Here is a 25194-nt window from a genome sequence, read left to right as displayed (position 1 = left end):
TTCACATGAAATCAAATATAAAAAATAAGAATAAAGAATAAGTCATCAAGCATTCAGGTTTTACTAATACAAACTTTTAAGTATCTTACTTGTAGTAGAGGAGTCATCATGGTCATCATTTTCTCCAGAATCAGAATCGTTTTCCTCTTTAATTTCCACTGGTGTGAACTCCTCTTATCTGCAGGTTGATGGTGCTTGTATCTCTATCTTAAAGTCATGCTCCAGTACAGTCTTATCTTCCAATTTACTGGCCAAAATATGTTCACGGAGGAAATCATCAAAGTCTTCTTCTTTGATCTTCTTCACTGGTATTAGTGGTTCTGTCATTTCAGACTGAAGTTCTGCTGTGCCAAAGAAATCCTCTTGAACTCTCCTTCAGATTAAAGTAACAAAATGTATGTATCAAACCAAATGAATAGTATAGTTGTCCTGTTGATAACATATACCCACAGACTGTAAGCTACTTCCACAGCATCTCTGACAACCACTCTCTCTTATCAGACCTTTATCTGACCTGTTGGCATCCTGGAGTCAATCTTACCCAATCAGTTGCAAGAATACAGCATTTGCAATGCAAATGATAAGGACAAAGGATTATGTGTCAGACAATTCCATGTGAATACAATATGTAAAAGTCTGATGGTCCTCAGGTGGGCTTGTCCATCAACCTTCACAAAGTTCACAAAAGAAAGTATGTGGGGTGGAGGTGTGAACTGATTGGTGATGGGGGTAGGAGACTGCAAATGGGGGTGGGGTGGAGGTGTGAACTGGTTGGTGATTGGGGTAGGAGACTGCAGATGGGGGTGGGCTGCAATTGTGTAAACTGAACCTGCTGCTAAATTTATGTCTACACGGACCCAGTTGGGTGTTGCACCTAGTGAATCAGCACGTTGCGATAAAGAAGGATTTATGCGAGTTACAATTGTTATTGTTGGCACAACCCCTAAGTGTCAGAGTGAAGATGTTAGGAGCAGAATATACCAGAAGACGCTGTTGCCTTTCATGCAAAGAGCCCATTTGAGTTCCTGGAGCTTGTGAACTGCAGCTATCACGGTAAAATAAGAACAACTCCTCCCACCCTTCAAAATCTTCCAACTTGCACTTTTTTCTGTTTTTTGTACTTCTGGTTAGACACATACAGACGATTTGTTTAGGCAGTTGGAAGGGGATTTATCTATCTTATTTGATCACTTTTAATATGACTTATAAAGACTTTGTTTAAGAAAGAGGCTCTGGATTTAAACCAAACAAACCAGCTATAAAAATGAGAATGATTAAAGATAATGGGAAGGAATCTCATGTGTCTGAGCACTATTCACACATCTGATGGTCCTCAGGTGGCACAGGTCAGGCTATAGAAACTCCACAGGTGGGAACAGGTCAGCCAACAAACAAACTTCTCAAAGAAGGGTGGAGGTGTGAACTGAAAGGTTATGGGGAATAAGAGGCTGAGTGGGATGGTGCCCTCAGAAAGGTTCCATTCTCCTTAAAACTATTCATGCAGTATGTGTGTGTGTATGTGTGAGAGAGTGTTTTATGAAGCATTCTTACCTTCATGCACAAATATATGTCTATATGTCTTCTATTTGTGTTCAACTTGACAGAGAATGTCCACAGATCAGGACTGCATAACAGTCATGTTATTAAAAAGATACATTTGAATCAAACTTGTTTGTTCAATTAAATTCCCAAATTTCCCCTGTAGCCCCCCTTCTCTGCACGTGCCTGATTCCCAACAATTTCACAACAGCTAGTTCTGGAGTAGGCCATTCAACTAGCCCGCTTGTTTACGACGAGACTCAGGCTGCGCCGTTGGCACCCGCTTCCTTATTTGGGTCTTGGGTTGCCAGGTTTTAGCCGTTTGACAAAACGGTTGAATATGAAACTAAGTGATCGTGTATGTGTAGGGTGTATTTCATACACAATCTGGCAACCTGAATGGATCAATGATTTTAAAATGAAGTTTGATGGTCATGCAAATTACAGGAGTTTTCCGGGAGAAAAAACAAAATGGGAAGGTGCTGGGAGATGACCTTGAAATACGGGAGAAACCCGGGAAAAACGGGAGTGTTGACAGGTATGATCTAAGGATCAAAAAGTGCCGTCTCTATGAACGCTTGGCTGCCAACAAAAAGATCATGAGGCCCCGCTTTCACGATCCATATTCATACTGAAAATACATCATCAGTAGGGTAAAACTAACCTGTCTCACGACGGTCTAACATTTATCGAGTTTAGCTTTCTCAAAGTTGATCCGTTTGAATAGAATATCCTTTATGTGTCTGAGCACTGTTCACACATATATCGGGTGGTGGTAGTGTAGTGGTTAAGGAGCTGGGCTAGCGTGCAGTAGCCTGAAAGTTGTCCGTTCAATTCCCAGCTTCCACCGTTGTGCCCTTGAGCAAGGCGCTTAACCCCAAGGGGTTGCTCCGGGGACAATGTGATCCCTTGTAATATAGCTGACATATGTAAGTCACTTTGGTCAAGAAGTGTCTGCTAAATGTAATGTAATGTAATGTAATATGATATTCAGGTCACCCCAAGTCAACCTTTAGAAACTACACAAATGAGGGTGGAGGTGTAAACTGATGGGGAATGAGAGGCTGGGTGGTTGTGGGATGGTGCCCTGACAAGAGTTTCTATTCATGCTGTATATGTTTGTGCGTCCGAGTGTTTTAATGCAGGATTTTGAGCTGTAGCTGGTTGAAATTGAACTTTATAAGTTAAAAACAACATGGAACCAAACACGTCATCATTGTTTTTAAGGTGCAGAGATGGTCATATGATGTCATTTTTTCTTAGTAAAAAGATATATTCTTTGCTTTCTTCTTGTTTCGGGGATTAACGTCATGTAGGCTATGCTCACGTTTTCAGCATGAGGACAACTCATGTGTAAAACCACGCAGCGACACAAACGTAAACAACAACGGAGGGAGGAGAGAGATGCACATTTTATCTATACAGTCATTATTTCGAGTTTGTGTCAGCTAAACATGACAACATTAACATTGTACATTCTGTGCTGGCGACAAAGTGCTATCTAGCTAGACATCCCAAGTCTCCCGAAGTTTTAGGAGTCTCCCACATATTGATAGCGGCTTCCTGATGCCCGCAAATTACATAAAATCTCGCGGAACCTAGAGCGAAGAAGAGCACGCAAGCCAGACCGGACTTCAAATCGCGTGTGCATCTGAGTTTAACACGCACACAACGAAGAGGGAGAGAGAGAGGAGTGGTGCGTGGTGCGTGTGTGCCTGAAGCGCATCCAAGACAGAGAGCTTCCTGGTCTGTTTTGCTAAATCAACCAATCAGTTTTCAGTGTAGGTGGGCTTATATCTCTTTTCTCTCAAACTTAATTACTCAGTTCAGTCAGTATATCTAGGAACAGGAGCGTTATGGCAGAGTCAGTACCCCTCAAAAAGGAACATTTAAGACCCATTTCACATCAGACTACACAAAAGTGTACCCAATTGTCTCATAAGAGTAAAACATAATGATAGTCTTGCACACTGTACTGTTTGTAACAGTGACTTTAGCATTGGTCACGGCGGGTTAAATTATTGCAAAAGACTTGTTAAAGCGAGTTTAACAAGTGTAATTTCATTTGCATATTACTCAGGCCTATACTAGATGGCTAGTTGCCAAGGCTACATGAAAAGGCCAAACTACCAAAATCTACATATTAATCACAATTTCTCTCAATAGGCCTTCATTATTTGGTGTACTGACTACACATCATTGAACAAACATCTGAATTTCAGTATCTAAGTAGGTACGGTTGGGATGTCTGCTATACATTGTTGTCATTACTGTTAAAATGCACTTCCAGTATAGTGAGTATTGGCAAAACCGGTTATCATTTTCATGTTGAGGTGGGGGTGTTGTCGGCAGCTGCTGAAAGTAAACTAATAAAGTAATTTGTAATCTAACTTAGTTACTTTTAAAATCAAGTAATCAGTAAAGTAACTAAGTTACTTTTTAAAGGAGTAATCAGTAATCAGATTACTTTTTCAAGGTAACTGTGGCAACACTGGTCATGTGTGCCTTGTTTTGACTGTAATGTGGCTGGTAGTCACAACAGTCAGCGACTGTTTACACCTTCATGACTAAGTAGTAAGTATAATAAAAACAACATAAATAGATACAAGTCACTGCAATTTAATAGTTTTATTGTTGTTCTAAAAATCACTGTTCAACTGTGATCTCATTAGTGAAAAGGAGCAGACTCAAAACTACCAAGGAGTTTGTTGTGTTCACTTACCAGTAGATTCCACATTATACCACTAGGTGGTGCTGTGATTAGTTCGACTGTAGTGATTAGACAGGAAGTACTGTAGTTGATGTGTCTTACTACCTGCGTGTGGATGGAGAATGTGACATGCTGCTTGAATTAAACATCCATTACCATCTGACTTGATATTTCATTCTTGGACATCCAAACCTTACAGAGTTCACAATAGAAAAAATACATGCAAGTAAGACAGCACAGAAAAAAACAGTAAACTGAATCAATGTTTTTTTTTAAATATAACTATGAGGTACCTGATCAATGTCTAATGGATGCATACCTGCATTTATGAACATTTTCTCTAAATGGAATCTGGAATCACAGCCCCTCACACCATTATAATTATAGAAGCTGTTCAGTGATGATTGTACTTTTCACTGAAACTTAGATGTCCCAGTTGAATAAAAGTTTTTTCAAGTAATAAAATTATGGGTTTTCTGGTGCCACTTGAGATGTGCTACCAGAGTAAAAGTCATACAACACTCTGAACACTTATGAGACTTTTGGACTCTTTGGTGTCTCTTGAGAGTACCCAGTTCACGGAAAGATGTCCCACATGTATCACACAGATATGGCTTTTCCCCTGTATGGATTCTCTGATGGAGAGTGACCTCTATACTGCTTCTGAAACTCTTACCACACTCCGAACAATGATATGGCTTTTCCCCAGTATGGATCCTCTGGTGTCTCTTAAAATGTGTCACCTGAGTAAAAGTCTTTCCGCACTCGGTACAATAATATGGCTTTCTTCTGGAATGTGTTCTCTTATTTGGGTTGATATCTGAACCAGCAATGGTACTCTCTCCAGCTGTGATCATTTGGACAGCTCCTGTAATTGAAGAACAATGTTTAACAATATAATCTCTCTTTCTTCTCCTATAGCAATGAAGATGTTTAATACAAACTAAGTATCTTACTTGTAGTAGAGGAGTCATCATGATCATCATTTTCTCCAGAATCAGAATAATTTTCCTCTTTTATTTCCCCTGGTGTGCTTTCTTCTTCTCTGCAGGATGATGATACCTGTGTCTCTGTCTTAGAGTTATGTTCCAATACAGTTTTATCTTCCAATTTACTGGCCAAAATATGTTCACGGAGGAAATCATCAAAGTCTGATAACATAAACCTACTGACTGTACTTCCACAGCACCCTGTAACAACCACTCTCTGCTATAAGACCTTTAAATGACTTGTAGGCATCCTGGAGTCCATTTTACCCAATCAGCTGCAAGAAAACAGTATATGCAAATGATGATATGCAAATGATAATGACAAAGAATTATGGGTAGGACAATTCCATGTGAATACAATTTGTAAAAATCTGATGGTCCTCAAGTGGGCTTGTCCATCATCCTTCACAAATTTCACAAAAGAAAGTATGTGGGGTGGGGTGGAGGTGTGAACTGATTGGTGATGGATGTAGGAGACTACAGTTGGGGTGTACTGGTTGGTGATGGGGGTAGGAGACCGCAGGTGGGTTTGGAGGTGCGAACTGATTGGCGATGGGGGTAGGAGGCTGCAGGTGGCGATGAATGAAAATGAATGAAGCAGACACAAACACATGAGGTTCTCAAGAAAGACCCCACAGAAGACAAGAAAAACACACTCAAAAAATATTGAAACCATTACTGGAAAGCAACAAAATTGATAAGCAGTCATACAAGCACATCATACCAACAGCAAGCATAACACCCCGGCACACCGAAAATTCAAAAACCAGGAACACCTTTACGCCCGATTGTGGACAGCATCGGGTCTGTAACATACAACTTATCAAAATCTCACACAGAAATAATAAAACCATTACTAGGCCAAACGGAACACCATTGCAAAAACTCGAAAGAGCTGGCAAAAGAACTTCAAAATAATAAAGTGGGTAAGGACGAAATATTAATATCACATGACGTCGTCTCCCTCTTCATCAAAACACCAGTAGAAGCAACCCTGGAAATAGTACAGCAACACCTACAAAAGGACAAAAACCTTAAGAAACGCACAAATTTGACAGTACAAGACCTCAGTCAATTACTCGACTTCATCGCCACTTCAACTTATTTTCAGTTCTGCACAAAGATATACAGGCAGTAAGAGGGATTCGCCATGGGAGATCTGCCATAATGTGTGGCTTTTTCATGGAACACCTGGAGAAGGAAGCAATAACATCCGCACCGGAGGAGTACAGGCCCACATTATAGAAACGATACGTGGATGATATTTTGGAAAAGGTAAAGAGAGGACATACACAAGAACTCACAGATCACCTCAATTCCATTGACCACACCGGCAACATAAAGTTCACACATGAAGAAGAGATAGACAAATCCATAGCTTTTTTGGACATAAAAATCCACCACATGATTGAAGGAGACATCAAAATAAAAATCTATAGGAAACCGACGCACACAGATCAAAACCTACTTTGGACATCAGAGCATCCAGTTGCACATAAACTATCAGTTAGAACACTACAAGAACGGGCAGCTTTAACAATGGATCCCAAGGACAGGGCACAGGAGGAGCAACACATACAGAACGCATTGAAAACATGTCAGTATCCACAATGGGCAATACAGAGAGGCAGGCAACAGGTAAACGAATAAGAGGAAACACAAACAGAGAAAAGGAAAAAACATAAGGGACACAAATGGGAGAGCAGAGGAGCTGTACAGCCGTAAAGACCTTGAATTTCCCCTTGGGGCAACCGTGGCCTACTGGTTAGCTTTAAACTTCTAACCGGAGGGTTGCTGGTTCGAACCCCAACCAGTAGGCATGGCTGAAGTGCCCTTGAGCAAGGCACCTAACCTCTCACTGCTCCCCGAGCGCCGCTGTTGTTGCAGGCAGCTCACTGCGCCGGGATTAGTGTGTGCTTCACTTCACTGTGTGCTGAGTGTGTTTCACTAATTCACGGATTGGGATAAATGCAGAGACCAAATTTCAAAAGAGACTCGAAAGAGTATATATATATGTATATATATATATATATATATATATATATATATATATATATATATATATATATATATGTATATATACTTATAAAGTATCTATCTACATTAGAGGGGTCATGGAGCGCATCCAGAGGATCATGTAAAAGCACCAAATTAACACACCGGTAAAACCACACACAAAACTACGACAGCTGCTAGTTCACCCAAAGGACAAAAGTGACCCACACAATAAATGCAACGTCATGTATGAAATACCATGTCAATCATGCAATAAAACCTACATTGGGGAGACGGGAAGGAGTTGTACCACACGCAGAAAAGAACATAAAAATGAATGTGAAAAGGAGACGGCTCAGAGACAAACAAGAACAAGGTCAAGGCAGCAAGACGGACCACTTAACGGACCACTGCAAACGAGAGAACCATTTCATGGATTGGGACAATGCCAGAGTCAACCGATCAACAACCGATACCACCACTGGATAAAGGAGGCGATTGAAATCTATTCTTTCTATTGATGAAAGGTTGGTCCCAACCAAAGCTAAAATTGAGATGATAATGACAATGATAATAAAGGATAATGGGAAGGAATCCCATTCACACATCTGATGGTCCTCAGGTGGCACAGATCAGGCAACTTCACAGAGAAGGGTGGAGGTGTGAACTGAAATTAACTGTGTGTGTGTGTGTGTTTGTGTCTTTGTTTTATGCAGCATTCATACCTTCATGTGTAAATATATTCCTACATGTCTACATTCCAAGTAAGTCACTGCATTTTAAGGCGAGACACTACAGGTGAATAGGGTACAATTTTTAACAAGCAGATATCACTATGAAACTTACCCAGTTGATTACTTACATTAATATGAGAAAAAAATGTATTACAAGTTTTCTGTAATTTAATGTTTACATATGCAAATTATGCATTATCTAATTAAATATGCGCTAATTTGCATACATTTTAAAACAAGAAACCTGAGCATTGGATACAGCCAGGTTCAAAATCATGTTTTCATTGTGTTCAGATAATAGATGTTGAAAAATTTACAGAGGGATTTATGAATATCTACTTGTGTGCTTCACTTCACTGTGTGCTGAGTGTGTTTCACTAATTGGGATAAATGCAGAGACCAAATTTCAAAAGAGTATATATATATATATATACAAAATATAAGAATTTTTATAATACGTTTTTTTATTTTAATTCTTTAAAAATCAAAAAAGAATCAATGCTATAAAATCATGTACTAATAATACATGAAATGATGGCAGATCTGGATATCATAGACTCTGCTGAAAAAAACAATATATAATATGTGTGTGTGGCACTTACAATGACCAGAATAAATCCTTATGAATAAAGGTAGTGAAAATGCCCTAAAACAGCTTAGGGTTCTAAGGGTTAAGGGACATCCCATTCTTAATCCATAGGGATTAATATGACGTCGGTCCACCCTTTGCAGCTATAACAGCTTCAACTCTTCTGGGAAGGCTTTCAACAAGGTTTAGGAGTGTGTTTATGGGATTTTTTGACTATTCTTCCAGAAACGCATTTGTGAGGTCACACTGACAGGCCTGGCTCTCAGTCTCTGCTCTTATATGTTTTTAGCTAATGCACTATATACAGCACTTTGGTCAGTGCAAACTGTGGTTAAATGAGTGCTCTATAAATAAACTTTACTTACTTACTTACTATCAAGCAAAGTAACACTCCCCTAACGTTAAAAATAAAAAAAGCATTGTATTATGGTGGCATTGTTCTTTTTGCACAACGTTGCTACTTAGTTGTTTTTTGGTATTTTATTTGTATAACCATATAGTAAAGTTTTTAGTCATGTGATTGAGAAGATGCGGCTGATGTTGCACGCGCCAATGACATCCAGGTGCGCGTGAATAATAATTCAAAACGTGTACCGTGTAATATGAGGGATAATGTATAGAACACTTGTCACTATCGGGAAATAGGTCCCTTTAGGGTGGAACTACATGAGAATGAAACCATAACGTGTTTGGCATTATGCACATTATCAAATGTTGGGAAATCTCCACCTCACATGATGAGCACACATGAAGAAAATACAGAAAATATTTATTTTTTGTTCCTAAAACCAGCTTTTGTGTCCAGGACTTATTTCACACACAGGAACAAACTTGTAACCAAATAGTAAGTGACCATCAAACATTTTACTATTAGCATGCAGGTCAAGACAGAAAAGAAACATGAAACTGCTTTGGCCTTCCCCCACTATCATACTTGTGTATTTTTGTCTGGTATGCAATTGTCACTTTTTAGTTTCTCTTGCATCTCTTATCACATGTAGCACAATAATAAGGTTTTCCCAAGTAGGGATCATCTGGTGTCTTTTAGATATAACCAACCTGAGTAAAAGTCTTTCCACACTCTGAAAACTGATATGACTTTTTCCCCACTATGGACTGTCTGATGTTTATTGAAACTAGACACATCTTTATATACACTGAGACCACTGGAGTTACTTTTGACCTGCTATGGATCATTTGATGACGCTTGAAAGAAGACTCATGTCGGAAGGACTTCCCACATGTAACACACTGATATGGCTTTTCCCCAGTATGGATCATCTGGTGTATCTTGAGATAACCCACCTAAGTAAAACTCTTTCCACACTCTGAACACTTATGCCGCACCCCAGTATGGATACTCTGGTGAGTCTTGAGATTACCCAAGTGAGCAAAAGCCCTTCCACACTCTGAACACTGATATGGCTTTTCTCCAGAATGTGTTCTCATGTGGACAATGAGCTCTGTTTTCCTCCCAAAATTCTGCCCACATAAAGTGCACTGATGTGGCTTTTCCCCAGTATGGATCATCTGGTGTCTCTTGAGATGGCCAGCCTGAGTAAAACTCTTTCCACAATCTGAACACCGATACTTCTTCTCCCCAGTATGGATCCTCTGGTGTGTCTTGAGATGACCTGCCTGAGTAAAAGTCTTTCCACACTCTGAGCACTGATATGGCTTTTCTCCAGAATGTGTTCTCTTATGGACAGTGCACTCTGTGGCTGTTCTAAAACTCTTTCCACATGTAGTACACAGATATGGCTTTTCCCCGGCATGGATTTTCTGGTGTGACTTGAGATTGCACACCTCAGTACAAGTGCTTCCAGACTCTGAACATTGACACGACTTATCTCCAGAATCTGTTCTATTATTGATGGTGAGGTTTTTCCCACTTGTGAAACTCTTCCAACATATAGTACCATGGCATGGCTTTCCCCCAGTATGGATCCTCTCATGTCTCCTGAGAAGAGACATTTCACCAAAGGGCCTTCCACAAGGAGAGCACAGATGTGGCTTTTGACCAGTATGTGATGTCTGATGTAAGTTCATGTATGAACCACTCCTTAAACTTATCCCACACATGATCCTTTGGACAGCTCCTGTAATATAAGAAAATTATTTAAAAAAAAGTTTTTCCTTTTCAAACAATGATTGTTTGGGCAAAGAACATTAATTCCAAGACCAATAACTCCGTATAACAGGATAACTCAAAGGACGTTATCCCGCTTATCACCGGGTTGCCACTATAGGCAATAGTCATGCATGGATGATAGCATGGATAGTTAGCTTGTTTACAGTTGATTCCATTGTTGCGAAGCCTGCTACCAGGCTCAACTGTCATCCTACTATGGTTGTTATAGTTACCATTTATAAGCATTGATATGGAACAGTGATTCAACTTTTTTACCAGATCTACTTCATAGGTGTCCCATTATTCAGAATTATCACCCGGAGAGAAGAAATACTCTTTTCTGATTGGCTGGCGGGTGGCCTTTAATTCTGAATAACAGGACACCGTTCCATATGTGATAAGCGGGATAACGGCCATCGAGGTGTGTCCAGTTATACGGAATTAATGGACTTGGGCGGTGGACCGCTGCGCGTCGGGGAGTTTTTGCCCCTCGCCCTCGTCCATTAATTCCGTATAACAGGACACCTCGGCGGCCGTTATCCCTTACTTAATAGCCACCCCGCCAACCAATCAGAAGAGTATTTCTTCTCTCCAAGTGATAAACTGTACTAAAGCAATGATTTAAGTATTTCCATTAAATCTAGTATTTCAAACCATTTAACATCTTACTTGTTGAAGAGGAATCATCACAGTCATACTTTCTAAAATCCTCTTTGTTTTCCTCTTTAATTTCCACTGGTGAGAATGATTCCTTTTTGCAAGTCAAAGTTAATACTGTATGCGTATCAGTCTTCCAGTCATGTTCCCTGACGAAATAATGGAAGTCTTCATTTTTGATCTCCTCCTTCACTGGGGTAAGTGGACCAGTCTCATCTTCCAGTTTCTTAACTGCCAAAATATGTTCTCTGAGGAAATCATCAAAGTCTTCATCTTTGAGCTCTTTCTTCACTGATGTTAGTGGACCTCTCACCTCTTGCATTTCAGACTTCAACCAGGTGTGCTGCATGAAATAAATTCGGTCAAACCTTCCTTCAGTGACTACAAAATAAAAATAAAAAGAACAGTATGCCGATTGTCTTGAATCTATACACTGTACTTCAACAGCATCCCTGTGACAACCTCCTAACTTTAGAAATATATCTGTTCTACTGCTTCTTATATGTCGAACCCTTTGTTGTCCTAGATTCAAGCTTAACCAATCAGCTGCATGAATGCCACATTTGAAATGCAAATGATAATAACAAAAGGTTGTGGGTAAGGATTACCATGTGCATGGCCTGTTTAAAAGTATGATGGTCCTCAGGCGGGTGTGATTATTAATCAGTCCACCAGGGGGTGGGGGGTTGTGGGAGCTCGATGGAGTTGTGTTAATTTAGCATATCACAGTTAAACAATGATAATAATAATCTTTATTATCCACAGATATAGAAATGTGTTTAATAACTTATTTAAAAGGTGGATTTACCGAGTCAGACACAATTTACCAAATCCCAATATTCCATGAAATTCCATGACCCTTGGGAGTAATTGTGTGTAGACTGTTGCCACCCCCCACACCCATCCACCCTCTTTTGTGGAGTATCTCCCACCTGAGGACCATTATATATGTGAACAGTGATCGCACACATTGGCTGTTTCTCAAAGTCAAGGACAGATCCTGTTATGAGTTTGTGCCTGTAATTCCAGTTTTGTCCATGAGGGGTCACTGTGGGGTTTTTCCTGTTGCTGTTCACCTTCCATGTTTGATAATTAGTCATTAGTGTGTTCACCTGTGCTTGTTAACTTCACTATTTAAGCCACTGGCTTTCCTTTGTTCTTTGCTCAGTCTTGAGTTGTCTCTCGGGTGGAAATGCTGATCAAGTTTAGTTGTCGTGAGTTCTTTTTGACCTTGTTATTCTGATGTTATGTTTTTTGTTTCTACCTCAAAACTTGTTTTTTGCTGCTGTGGAATTATATTTTTTGACCTGCTGGACTGTTGGCTATTTTGTCTGGATTTTGGCTTTTTGCCTCATTGCCAAGTAAACTGCTTAAATCCTACTTGTCTCTGCAACTGGGTCTTTACAACCTGACTTGTGGTCTAGTGGTAGAGCTTCGGCCTGACACACCGGAGACCCGGGTTCAATACCCGAGCAATCCTAACAGCAAGACTGAGCCATGGAAGTAGACCCAGCGGAGACAGGTCAGCCTACAACTGTGGAACATGTTTATGCAGCGGTGGTGAGTCATGAAGCTACAGTGTCTTGTCATGAACAGCAACTCCAGTCACACGACAATGCATTTAGTCGGCATGAGCTAATACTTCATGAAATTCAGCAATCTCTCCAGAACCTAATTGCTCACCAGCTCCCTCAGGTTGCTGCCCCAGTTCTGTCTGCTCCTGTCCATCCTGAGCTACGACCACCTGCTCCAACTCACCATGTGAACGAGCCGCGACTCCCTGCTCCTGAGAGATATGACGGTAATCAGAAGGATTGTCGTGCATTTCTTATCCAGTGTTCTCTCACCTTTGAGCTCCAACCCTCCTCCTTCCCTACTGATCGGTCCCGCATCGCCTACATCATCATCCAACTTACCGGGAAGGCCCGGGCATGGGCAACGGCCGTCTGGGAACAGCAGGGGGTCTCCTGTAGTGATTACAGAAGCTTCACAGACGAGATGCGTCGGGTGTTCGACCATCCAGTAGGGGGCAGGGATGTTGCCAACAGACTGCTCCAGTTGCGTCAAGGTGCCTCCAGTGTTGCAGAGTATGCTGTTCAGTTCCGCACCCTTGCAGCAGAGAGTAAGTGGAACATGGAGGCTCTCATGGCAGCTTTCCGATATGGTCTTTCCAGTGGTATCAAGGATGAGATGGCAGCTAAAGATCCACCTCCTGACCTAGAGACTTTGATCGATCAGACCATCCGGCTTGACAACAGACTCCGGGAGAGGAATCAAGAACGACAGCCTGAATTTCGCCCAACCTCTGGAGCCAGTTCTTCCACCCAGAGTTCTAAGCAGTGGTCCCATGAGGTCCCAACCACACCTCCTGCTACAGAAGAACCTATGCAGCTAGGTGGTGCCCGTCTCTCTTAAGCTGAACGGGATCGTAGAATGAGGGAGAAGTGCTGCCTATATTGTGGTAAACCTGACCACTTCCGCTCTTCCTGTCCTGAGCTTACGGGAAAAGGCCGTTCCCGTCCAGCACAGGGAGGACTGTGACGGGAGCAACCTTTACTCCCACCGCATCTACATCATGCCTGAAGATACCCGTTGCCATCTCCTCGAAGCATCAGCACCTCCACCATCTACAGGCACTGGTTGACTCTGGTGCTGCGGGTAATTTCATGGACCTCACCTTAGCCAGTGACCTTGATCTCACTACTCTTCTTCTAGACCACCCTCTCACAGTGACTGCCCTTGATGGACGACCCCTGGGAAAAGGTACTGTACAGTATATTACTGCTCCTGTTCTTATGTCCATAGGGGAGACTCATCATGAGAAGATCCAGTTCAACTTAATTCAGTCTCCTGAGTTTCCCATTGTCCTAGGGTTCCCCTGGCTGTCACACCACAGTCCTCACATCAATTGGTCCTCCGGTGGAGTGGTGGAATGTGGGCCATTGTGCAAATCTACATGTCTCCTTCCCAGAGTGGCGTCGCCTGTTCCCAAGTTCCCCAGTACTCTCGAGTTGTCCCAAGTCCCATCCGAGTACCATGATTTGAAGGAGGTATTCAGTAAAAGAAGAGCTACTTCTCTTCCACCCCATAGAGATTTTGACTGTGCTATTGATCTCCTTCCAGGAACCTTCCCACCACGTGGTCGGATTTTCTCTCTGTCACCTGCTGAGACTCGAGCTATGGAGGAGTATATCCAGACCTCGCTTGATGCTGGAATTATTCGCCCATCGTCCTCCCCAGCTGGTGCCGGTTTCTTCTTTGTCGGTAAGAAGGATGGTGGCCTCAGGCCCTGTATTGATTATCGGGGCCTCAACAAGGTGACAGTGCGGAACCGATATCCTTTGCCTTTAATGTCTTCTGCTTTTGAGTTGTTGCAAGGGGCTACCATCTTCACCAAACTGGATCTCCGCAATGCTTACCACCTGTTCCGGATTCGAGAAGGCGATGAGTGGAAGACGGCCTTCAATACTCCCACAGGTCATTATGAGTACCTTGTCATGCCATTTGGCCTAACTAACGCACCGGCTGTTTTTCAAGCACTCATAAATGATGTCCTCAGAGAGTGGTTGAATCGCTGTGTCTTTGTCTACTTGGATGATATATTGATTTTTTCTAAGTCACTGCATGAACATGTTCACCACGTCAGAATGGTCCTGCAGCTTCTGTTTGACAACCACCTCTTCGTCAAACCAGAGAAATGTGAATTTCATGTTTCCGAGGTCTCATTCCTGGGGTTTATCCTGTCTAGTGGAGGCCTTCGCATGGATCCCAAGAAGACTCAAGTTGTTCGAGACTGGCCTCAACCTACCTCTGTCAAGGAGGTTCAGCGTTTTCTGGGTTTTGCTAATTTCTATAGGAAATTTATCAGGAACTTCAGTTCTGTGGCTGCTCCTCTGTCCAACCTCACTAGGAGGAAGCCTGGCCCATTCATCTGGACTCCAGAGGCAGAACGAGCCTTCCAAGATCTCAAGGTGAGGTTTACTTCAGCTCCCATCTTGACACTGCCTGATCCATCTCTTCCGTTTATTGTTGAAGTAGATGCCTCGGATGTTGCGGTTGGTGCGGTCCTCTCCCAGCGTCCTGCAGATGGCAAGCTCCACCCATGTGCCTTCTTCTCTTCCCGTCTCTCTGATGCTGAGATGAATTACGATGTGGGTGACCGGGAACTCCTAGCTATCAAGTTGGCCCTAGATGAGTGGCGGCATTGGCTCGAGGGGGCCCAACACCCTTTTGTTGTGTGGACGGACCACAAAAACCTGGAGTATGTACAGAAAGCCAAACGTCTCAACTCCAGGCAGGCTAGGTGGGCTCTTTACTTTAATCGTTTTGATTTTGTTTTATCATATCGACCTGGTTCCAAGAATCAAAAACCAGATGCCTTGTCCAGACTCTTTTCTAAGTCAGAGAAGGGGAGTACACCATCACCTATTCTCCCAAGCTCTAAGATTGTGGCTCCTGTGTGCTGGGGAATTGAGACTGTGGTCCGCCAAGCTCAGCAGAAGGAGCCGAGTCCGGGTAATGTGCCTCCTAACTGTCTCTTTGTTCCCCCCTCAGTACGCTCCCGGGTCCTGCAGTGGGGGCATTCTTCACAGCTGACAAGTCATCCGGGCACTGGAAGAACGCTGGAGTTTCTGAAGAGGCGGTTCTGGTGGCCAGGGATGACCACAGATGTAAAGGCTTTTGTTGCTGCTTGTCCGGTGTGTGCCAGAAACAAGAACCCCCATACTGCTCCTATTGGCCTCCTCCACCCCCTGTCTATACCCAAGCGCCCCTGGTCCCACATTTCCATGGACTTTATCACTGGCCTCCCCCCCTCTCAGGGTAACACAGTCATTTTAGTGGTGGTGGATCGCTTTTCCAAGGCTTGTCGCTTTATTCCACTGCCCAAACTCCCCTCCGCCAGAGAGACTGCAGATATTGTGTGCCACCATGTTTTCAGGGTTTTTGGCCTGCCTCTGGATGTTCGGGGGCCCCAATTTGCCTCTCGATTTTGGAAGGCCTTTTGCAAGCTGGTAGGGGCCACAGCCAGCCTCTCCTCTGGTTTTCATCCAGAGTCCAATGGGCAAACTGAGAGGGTTAATCAAGACCTGGAGTCCACTCTCCGTTGCCTGGCTTCCTCTAATCCCTCTTCCTGGAGTCAGTTTGTCCTATGGGCTGAATATGCACATAATACTCTCTCTTGTTCTTCTACAGGTCTCTCCCCTTTTGAGTGCCAGTTTGGGTTTCAGCCTCCCCTATTCCCTGACCAAGAAGCAGATGTCAGTGTTCCCTCTGCCCATCACTATGTCAGACGGTGCAGGCGTGTCTGGCACAAGGTTCGATTGGCTCTGAAGAAGGTCTGCTCGCCGCTCCCAACTCCAGGCCAATCGTCGACGCAGATCTGCTCCATCTTTGCGTCCTGGGCAAAGGGTTTTGCTCTCAGCACGCGACCTTCCCTTGCGGGTGGAGTCCCGCAAACTGGCCCCACGGTTTGTAGGGCCTTTCAGGATTTTGAAGAGGGTTAATCCTGTCTGCTATCGGCTTCAGCTCCCACGGACTATGCGCATTAATCCCACCTTTCATGTCTCCCGCCTTCGCCCAGTCTCCACCAGTCCATTGGTACCTGCCACTAAACCACCACCCCCTCCTAGGATCGTTGACGGGGATCCGGTCTACACTATACATCGCCTTCTGGACTCCCGTCGAGTCGGAAGGGGTCTCCAATACCTTGTGGACTGGCAGGGGTATGGTCCAGAGGAGCGCTCCTGGGTTCCGGCTCGGGATATTCTGGATCCTGGCCTCATTAAAGACTTCCATCGGGATCACCCAAGTTGCCCCAGAGGGAACATCAGGAGACGTTCATAGAGGGGGGGTCCTGTTATGAGTTTGTGCCTGTAATTCCAGTTTTGTCCATGAGGGGTCACTGTGGGGTTTTTCCTGTTGCTGTTCACCTTCCATGTTTGATAATTAGTCATTAGTGTGTTCACCTGTGCTTGTTAACTTCACTATTTAAGCCACTGGCTTTCCTTTGTTCTTTGCTCAGTCTTGAGTTGTCTCTCGGGTGGAAATGCTGATCAAGTTTAGTTGTCGTGAGTTCTTTTTGACCTTGTTATTCTGATGTTATGTTTTTTGTTTCTACCTCAAAACTTGTTTTTTGCTGCTGTGGAATTATATTTTTTGACCTGCTGGACTGTTGGCTATTTTGTCTGGATTTTGGCTTTTTGCCTCATTGCCAAGTAAACTGCTTAAATCCTACTTGTCTCTGCAACTGGGTCTTTACAACCTGACTTGTGATCTAGTGGTAGAGCTTCGGCCTGACACACCGGAGACCCGGGTTCAATACCCGAGCAATCCTAACAGATCCTTCAAAGTACCATATGTACACATACACATACAAAGCATGAGAAGCTTTGAGGAAGAATGCAATCATTTATTCTTTATTTAATTTATGAGAAACAAAATAATCAAATCATATTCTTGGGTTTCATCAGGTCCCTTACCACAGGTGTATAAAATCAAGCACCTACATTATGAATGCAGACTGTATGGTGCTTGATTAATGCAGGTGTGGCAAGGTACCTGATGAAACCCATTAATAGGCTATTGGTGTCGCCTACCTTGTCCGTCCTTTGTGATGTTGGAGTGAGGTCACTATTGGTTATTACATTGTTCACGTCAATATTTGCATGAGCCACAACTACAAGACTTGCAACAATAGATAGATAGATAGATAGATAGATAGATAGATAGATAGAAAGAAAGATGGATAGATAGATAGATAGATAGATAGATAGATAGATAGATACTTTATTGATCCCCAAGGGGAAATTCAACATGTTTTTGTTGTAATGGCAAAACTGGCAGTCTCTTACCTCCATCGCCAATCAGTTCACACCTCCACCCCCACATGCAGTCTCCTACCCCCATCACTCACCAGTTCACACCTCCACCCCACCCCCACACACCTTCCTTTGTGGACTTTGGGCAGGTTAATCCATGGACATGCCCACCTGAGGACCATCATAATTGTCTAACCAATAATCATTTGTCATTTGCAATGCAAATACAGTATTGTTGCAGCTGATTGGGTAAAATGGACTCCAGGATGCCAACAAGTCAGTTAAAGGTCTTACCTAGCGTTCATGGGCTTCGTAAAAACCTTTCTCCGAGTGAAAACATCATCATTCCGCGTCATTCACGTCACTTAATGTGTGAGTCAGAGGTCGGAAACTGGGGCTAGATTTTGCTAACAGAGTTGCCCAGTTAGGGGCTCGTCATCACTTTTGTCGTCACGTTGTAGTTCGTTTGTAGTCCATGTGGCCTTTCATGTCCAACAGTTTTAATGTGAACTTGGGAATTTGCCCTTTTTATCACTTGAAAAGCTGCATATCTTTCTTTCACAAGCATCTTACACTATATTTTAAGCAAATACAGTTGTTTGTTTAGGATTAGTGAGTGTATGTTTTAACCTTTGTTGTGGCATCCGTGTTTGTCACACATTCCGATGGCAAAGCACTTGAACACTTGCTGTCGGAAAAACAAAGTAGCCATGGGGGCGGTCCTTGTCATTCCGAGGTGCTCTTTATAGCAGAGGGTGGTTGTCACAGGGTGCTATGGAAGTAGTGTGTAGGGACAACTATATTGAAGTTTGAGAGGATTTCTTTGGTACAGCAGAACTTAAGTCTGAAATGGCAAAACAATAATATTTAGAAATAAAGATTTGTTATATATAAAATATTTCTGTTGATTCAAAAGTATATCACAACATTATATGATAATATATATGATTTTTTTTTTTTGCCACAAAACTATTAAACATGAAATGAACACATAAAGGGGTTAAGGGGACAGGTTCAATGAGAAAGGATGAGTTATACAAGACATGTTGTTCCAAAACACCTGTCAAGGATTTAGAAATATCTCGTACACACTGTTATATATGGCTCTTCATAATGCTGCAGAATGCTCCATTTACTTGAGTGGGCCTTCCCAATTTTCGCTGGTCTGATATTTCTCGATAACAGACTGTTGCTAAGTAAAACATAACGCATCAAGGAAAAAGGGTTTTGTGCTTCTTATTCACCTCTTTCATATCAGTCCTCTAGTACTGGAACTTCATTCAAAAGTGAAAAGCAGACAGTTGATCAGCTGTGTTCTAATGAATGTTTAAGTGTGTTTTGCAACATATTTGTTTCTCAGCAGTACAGTATGATACGGTATGTTTTAGTTTCTCTTGAAAATCTTATCACAGAACTCCCACTTTCCCCTGACCCTCCTAGGAATGCATACGTATGATACAGAAATGCGCAATTTGACACAGCTCGGCTCAGCTGAAGTGGGCACAAAAGCGTTAGTGCATCTGGCCCTGAGAACACTGGTGTTCATTTTTACCTCATATGGATTATTTTATGACGCCTAAAAGAACACTCGTGTCTGAAGCACTTCCCACATGTGGGGCATATGTACGGCTTTTCCCCAGTATGGATCATCTGGTGCATCTTGAGATAGCGCACATGAGCAAAAGTCTTTCCACAATCTGAACACTGATATGGCTTTTCTGCAGTATGTGTTCTCTGATGGATAGTGACCTCAATGCTGCTTCTGAAACTCTTTCCACATGCACTGCACTGATGAGGCTTTTCAGAATGGATCCTCTGGTGTATCTTGAGATGACCTGTCTGGGTAAAAGTCTTCCCACAATCTGAACACTGATATGGCGTTTCCCCAGTATGGATCCTCTGGTGCATCTTGAGATAGCGCACTTGAGCAAAAGTCTTTCCACAATCTGAACACTGATATGGCTTTTCTGCAGCATGTGTTCTCTGATGGATAGTGACCTCAGTGCTGCTTCTGAAACTCTTCCCACATGCACTGCACAGATATGGCTTTTCCCCAGTATGGATCATCTGGTGTCTCTTGAGATGACCTATCTGGGTAAAATTCTTCCCACAATCTGAACACTGATATGGCGTTTCCCCAGTATGGATCCTCTGGTGCATCTTGAGATAGCGCATTTGAGCAAAAGTCTTTCCACAATCTGAACACTTATAACGCTCTTCAGTATGGATACTCTGGTGTGCCTTGAAGTTACCCAAGTCAGCAAAACTCTTACCACATGTAGAACACTGATATGGCTTTTCTCCTGTATGTGTTCTCTGATGGACAGTAAGATCTCTGCTGCTTCTGAAACTTTTCCCACACATAGAACACGGGTATGGCTTTTCCCCAGTATGGATCCTCAGGTGTCTCTTAAAATGTGTCACCTGAGTGAAAGTCTTTCCACACTCAGTACAATAATATGACTTTCCTCTGGAATGTGTTCTCTTATTTGGGTTGATATCTGAATCAGCAACGGTACTCTCTCCAGCTGCGATTTGGACAGCTCCTGTAATTGAAGAAAATTGTTTAACATATAATATATCTTCTCCTACAGCAATGAAGATGTTTATATTTGTCCAGCTTGTGATTTGTGGTAAAATGGTCAGCTAGAATATGATATGTGAGTGTCAACACAGGCACAGATACACAAAGTCAAAGGCAGAAGAGAAACAACACATGTCCTGCAATGATGAAACAAATCATGTGCAATGATTTAAGTATTCACATGAAATCTAATATGAAAAATTGAAGAATAAGTCATCAACTATTCAGGTTTTACTAATACAAACTCTTAAGTATCTTACTTGTAGTAGAGGAGTCATCATGGTCATCATCTTCTCCAGAATCAGAATCGTTTTCCTCTTTAATGTCCACTGGTGTGAGCTCCTCTTCTCTGCAGGTTGATGTTTCTGTCTCTGTCTTAAAGTTACGTTCCAGTACAGTCTTATCTTCCAATTTACTGGCCAAAATATGTTCACGGAGGAAATCATCAAAGTCTTCTTCTTTGATCTCCATCTTCGCTGGTATTAGTAGTTCTGTCATTTTAAACTTAAGTTCTGCTGTGCTAAGGAAATCCTCTCAAACTTCAGTATAGTTGTCCTGTTGATAATATACACCTACACACTACTTCCACAGCACCCTGTGACAACCACCCTCTGCTATAGGACCTTTATCTGACCTGTTGCCATCCTGGAGTCCTTTTTACCCAATCAGCTGCAAGAATACAGCATTTACAATGCAAATGATAAGGACAAAGGATTATGGGTAAGACATGTCCATGTGAATGCAATATGTAAATGTAAATGGTAGGTGGGCGTGGTCATGGGTCAATCTGCCTGAAGTCCACTAAGGAGGGAATGTGAGAGTGGGGTGGAGGTGTGAACTGGTTGGTAATGGGGGTAGGAGACTGCAGGTGGGGGTGGGCTGCAATTGTGTAAACTGAGCATGCCACAACAAAACAAAGATTGTTTTGGAGATTGGAGAGTGACATCTATACTGCTTCTGAAACTCTTACCACACTCCGAACACTGATATGGCTTTTCCCCAGTATGGATCCTCTGGTGTATCTTAAGATAGTCCGTCTGAGTAAATGTCTTTCCACAATCTGGACATTGACATGACTTTTCTCCTGTATGGATTGTCTTGTCTTTATTGAAATTGCCCCAGGTGGTATGAAGTCTTTCCATACTCTGAGCACTGATATGGCTTTTCTCCTGTATGTGTTCTCTGATGGACAGTAAGATCTCTGCTGCTTCTAAAACTCTTACCACATGTAGAACACTGGTATGGCTTTTCCCCAGTATGGATCCTCTGGTGTCTCTTAAAATGTGTCACCTGAGTAAAAGTCTTTCCGCACTCAGTACAATAATATGGCTTTCCTCTGGAATGTGTTCTCTTATTTGGGTTGGATGTGAACCAGCATTGGAACTCTTCTTCACAAATGAGGGTGTAGATGTGAACTGATGGAGAATGAGAGACTGGGTGGGTGTGGAATGGTGCCCTGACAAGAGTTTCTATTCTCCATCAAAGTGGATCTGTTTTAATAGAATATCCGGTTACACTTTACTTGACAGTATCGACATAAGAGTGACATGACACTGTCATGAGCGTGTCATAAACGAATCATAAACGTTTATGTCATAACGCTTCTGTTATTAAGTGACATTCGTTTTTTGTCATAACAAGTTAGGATTAGGGTTAGGGTTAGAATTACAGTTAGGGTTACGGTTAGGATTAGGGTTAGAGGTTAGGGTTTATGTGTCATGACAGTGTCATGTGTTCATGACAGGGTCATGTCATTCTTATGTTGATACTGTCAAGTAAAGTGTTACCGAATATCCTTTATATGTCTGAGCCGCGTTCACGCTCCCTCAAAGCTAGTCATGCTGTATTTGTTGTGCATCCGAGTGTTTTTATGCAGGATTTCAAGCTGTAGCTGATTGAAATTGAACTTTATAAGTTAAAAACAACATGGAACCAAACACATGACATCATTGCTGTTAAGGTGCAGAGATGGTGATATGATAATGCCAGGATTCCAAACATGTAGCAGAGGAGTTACGAACACGTGTCATGTGTGCCCTGTTTTTACTGTAATGTGGCTGGTAGTCACAACAGTCAGCGGGTGTTTACACCTTCATGACTAAGGAGTAAGTATAATAAAAACAACATAAATAGATAACAGTCACTGCAATTTAAAAGATGTATTATTTAATAAGCTATTGTTCCAAAAGTCACTGTTCAACAATGATCTGATTAGAAAAAAAGGAGCAGACTCAAAACTACCAAGACATTCCCAATAAACATTAAAAACATGCAGGTAAAGGCAGCACAGAAAAACCATTACATCAATGTTTTTTTTTTTCAAATACACCTATGAGGAATCTGATCAATGTCTAATGGATGCACACCTGCATTTATGAACATTTTCTCTAAATGTAATCTGGAATCACAGCCCCTCACACCATTCTAATTCTAGAAGCTGTTCAGTGACGATTGTACTCTTCACTGAAACTTACATAAAATTATGGCTTTTCTGGTGCCACTTGAGATGAGGTACCAGAGTAAAAGTCATACCACACTCTGAACACTGATGAGACTTTAGAGTATGGACTCTCTGGTGAGACTTAAGAGAACCCAGTTGACGGAAGGACGTCCCACATGTATCACACAGATATGGCTTTTCCCCAGTATGGATCCTCTGGTGTTTCTTGAGATGACCCAACTGAGTAAACGTCTTTCCACACTCTGAACAGTGATATGGCTTTTCTGCAGTATGTGTTCTCTGATGGATAGTGACCTCAATGCTGCTTCTGAAACTCTTCCCACAGGTAGAACAAGCGTATGGCTTTTCCCCAGTATGGATTCTCTCGTGTCTCTTGAGATGAGCCAACTGAGTAAAAGTCTTTCCACACTCTGAGCACTGATATGTTTTTTCTCCAGTGTGTGTTCTCTGATAAGCTGATAAGCAGTAAGCTGCATGTTGGTTATGAAACTCTTCCCACATGTAGCACACTGATATGGCTTTTCCCCAGTATGGATCCTCTGGTGGATCTTGAGATTACACACATGAGTGAAAGTCTTTCCACAATCTGAACACTGATATGGCCTTTCCCCAGAGTGATATCTCTGATGGATAGTGAGCTCTCCTTTGGTGCTGAAACTCTTCCCACATGCACTGCACTGATATGGCTTTTCCCCAGTATGGATTTTCTGGTGTGCCTTGAGATGATGCAAAAGAGTAAAAGTCTTTCCACAATCTGAACACTGATAAGGCTTTTCTCCCGTATGGATTTTCTGGTGTGACTTCAGAGTACACATCTGAGCAAAAGTCTTTCCACATTCTGAACAGTGATATGGCTTTTCTGCAGTGTGTGTTCTCTGATGGATAGTGAGATCTCCTTTGGTGCTGAAACTCTTCCCACATGCACTGCACTGATATGGCTTTTCCCCAGTATGGATTTTCTGGTGTGCCTTGAGATGACCCAACTGAATAAAACTCTTTCCACAATCTGAACACTGATATGGCTTTTCTCCTGTATGGATTTTCTGGTGTGACTTCAGAGTACACATCTGAGAAAAAGTCTTTCCACACTCTGAGCACTGATATGGCTTTTCCCCAGTATGGATTCTCTGGTGTCTCTTGAGATTACACACCTGAGTGAAAGTCTTTCCACACTCGGTACAATAATATGACTTTCCTCTGGAATGTGTTCTCTTATTTGGGTTGATATCTGAACCAGCAACGGTACTCTTCTCAGCTGTGATAATTTGGACAGCTCCTGTAATATAAGAAAATAGTTCAACATATAGTCTTACTTTTTCCCACTACAGCAATTTGTTTTTCCTCACTTTGCGATTTAAGGTACAGATGATATGCCAGTGTCAACACATGCATAAATACAAGTCAAGGACAGGAGCCAGCATAGAAAGCAAATCATGTAAATATCCCCATGAAATCTAATATAAATAATGCTAAAAACTCATCATCCATCCAGGTTTTACTAATATACACTTTTGAGTCTCTTACTTGTAGGTGAGGAGTCCTCATGGTCATCATATTCTCCAGAATTAGAATTGTGTTCCTCTTTAATTTCCACTGGTGTGAACTCCTTATCTCTGCAGGTTGATGATGTTTGTATCTCAATCTTAAAGTCACGTTCCAATACAGTCTTATCTTCCAATGAACTGGCCAAAATATGTTCACGGAGGAATTTATCAAAGTCTTCTTCTTTGATCTCCTTCACTGGTATTAGTGGTTCTGCCATTTCAGACTGAAGTTCTGCTGTGCCAAAGAAATCCTCTTGAACTCTCCTTCAGATTAAAGTAACAAAATGTATGTATCAAACCAAATGAATAGTTGTCCTGTTGATAACATATACCCACACACTGTAGGCTACTTCCACGGCATCTCTGACAACCACTCTCTCTTATAAGACCTTTATCTGACCTGTTGCCATCCTGGACTCAATCTTACCCAATCAGCTGCAAGA

At 42.2% G+C, this 25194-nt stretch overlaps 1 pseudogene; it reads right to left on the bottom strand.

The window, feature by feature from the left end:
• Positions 1-174: 174 nt before the first annotated feature.
• On the bottom strand, positions 175-24969 carry LOC143116767 (uncharacterized; annotated as a pseudogene).
• Between the last annotated feature and the right edge of the window lie 225 nt (positions 24970-25194).

The sequence above is a fragment of the Alosa pseudoharengus genome, unplaced genomic scaffold (genome assembly GCF_046254945.1).
Source record: "Alosa pseudoharengus isolate Yale_2024_CS ecotype anadromous, Long Island Sound unplaced genomic scaffold, YU_APseudo_1.1 YU_APseudo_1.1_scf_1, whole genome shotgun sequence".
NCBI classification, from domain to species: Eukaryota; Metazoa; Chordata; class Actinopteri; order Clupeiformes; family Clupeidae; genus Alosa; species Alosa pseudoharengus.
This window is presented reverse-complemented; position numbering and strand designations above follow the sequence as displayed.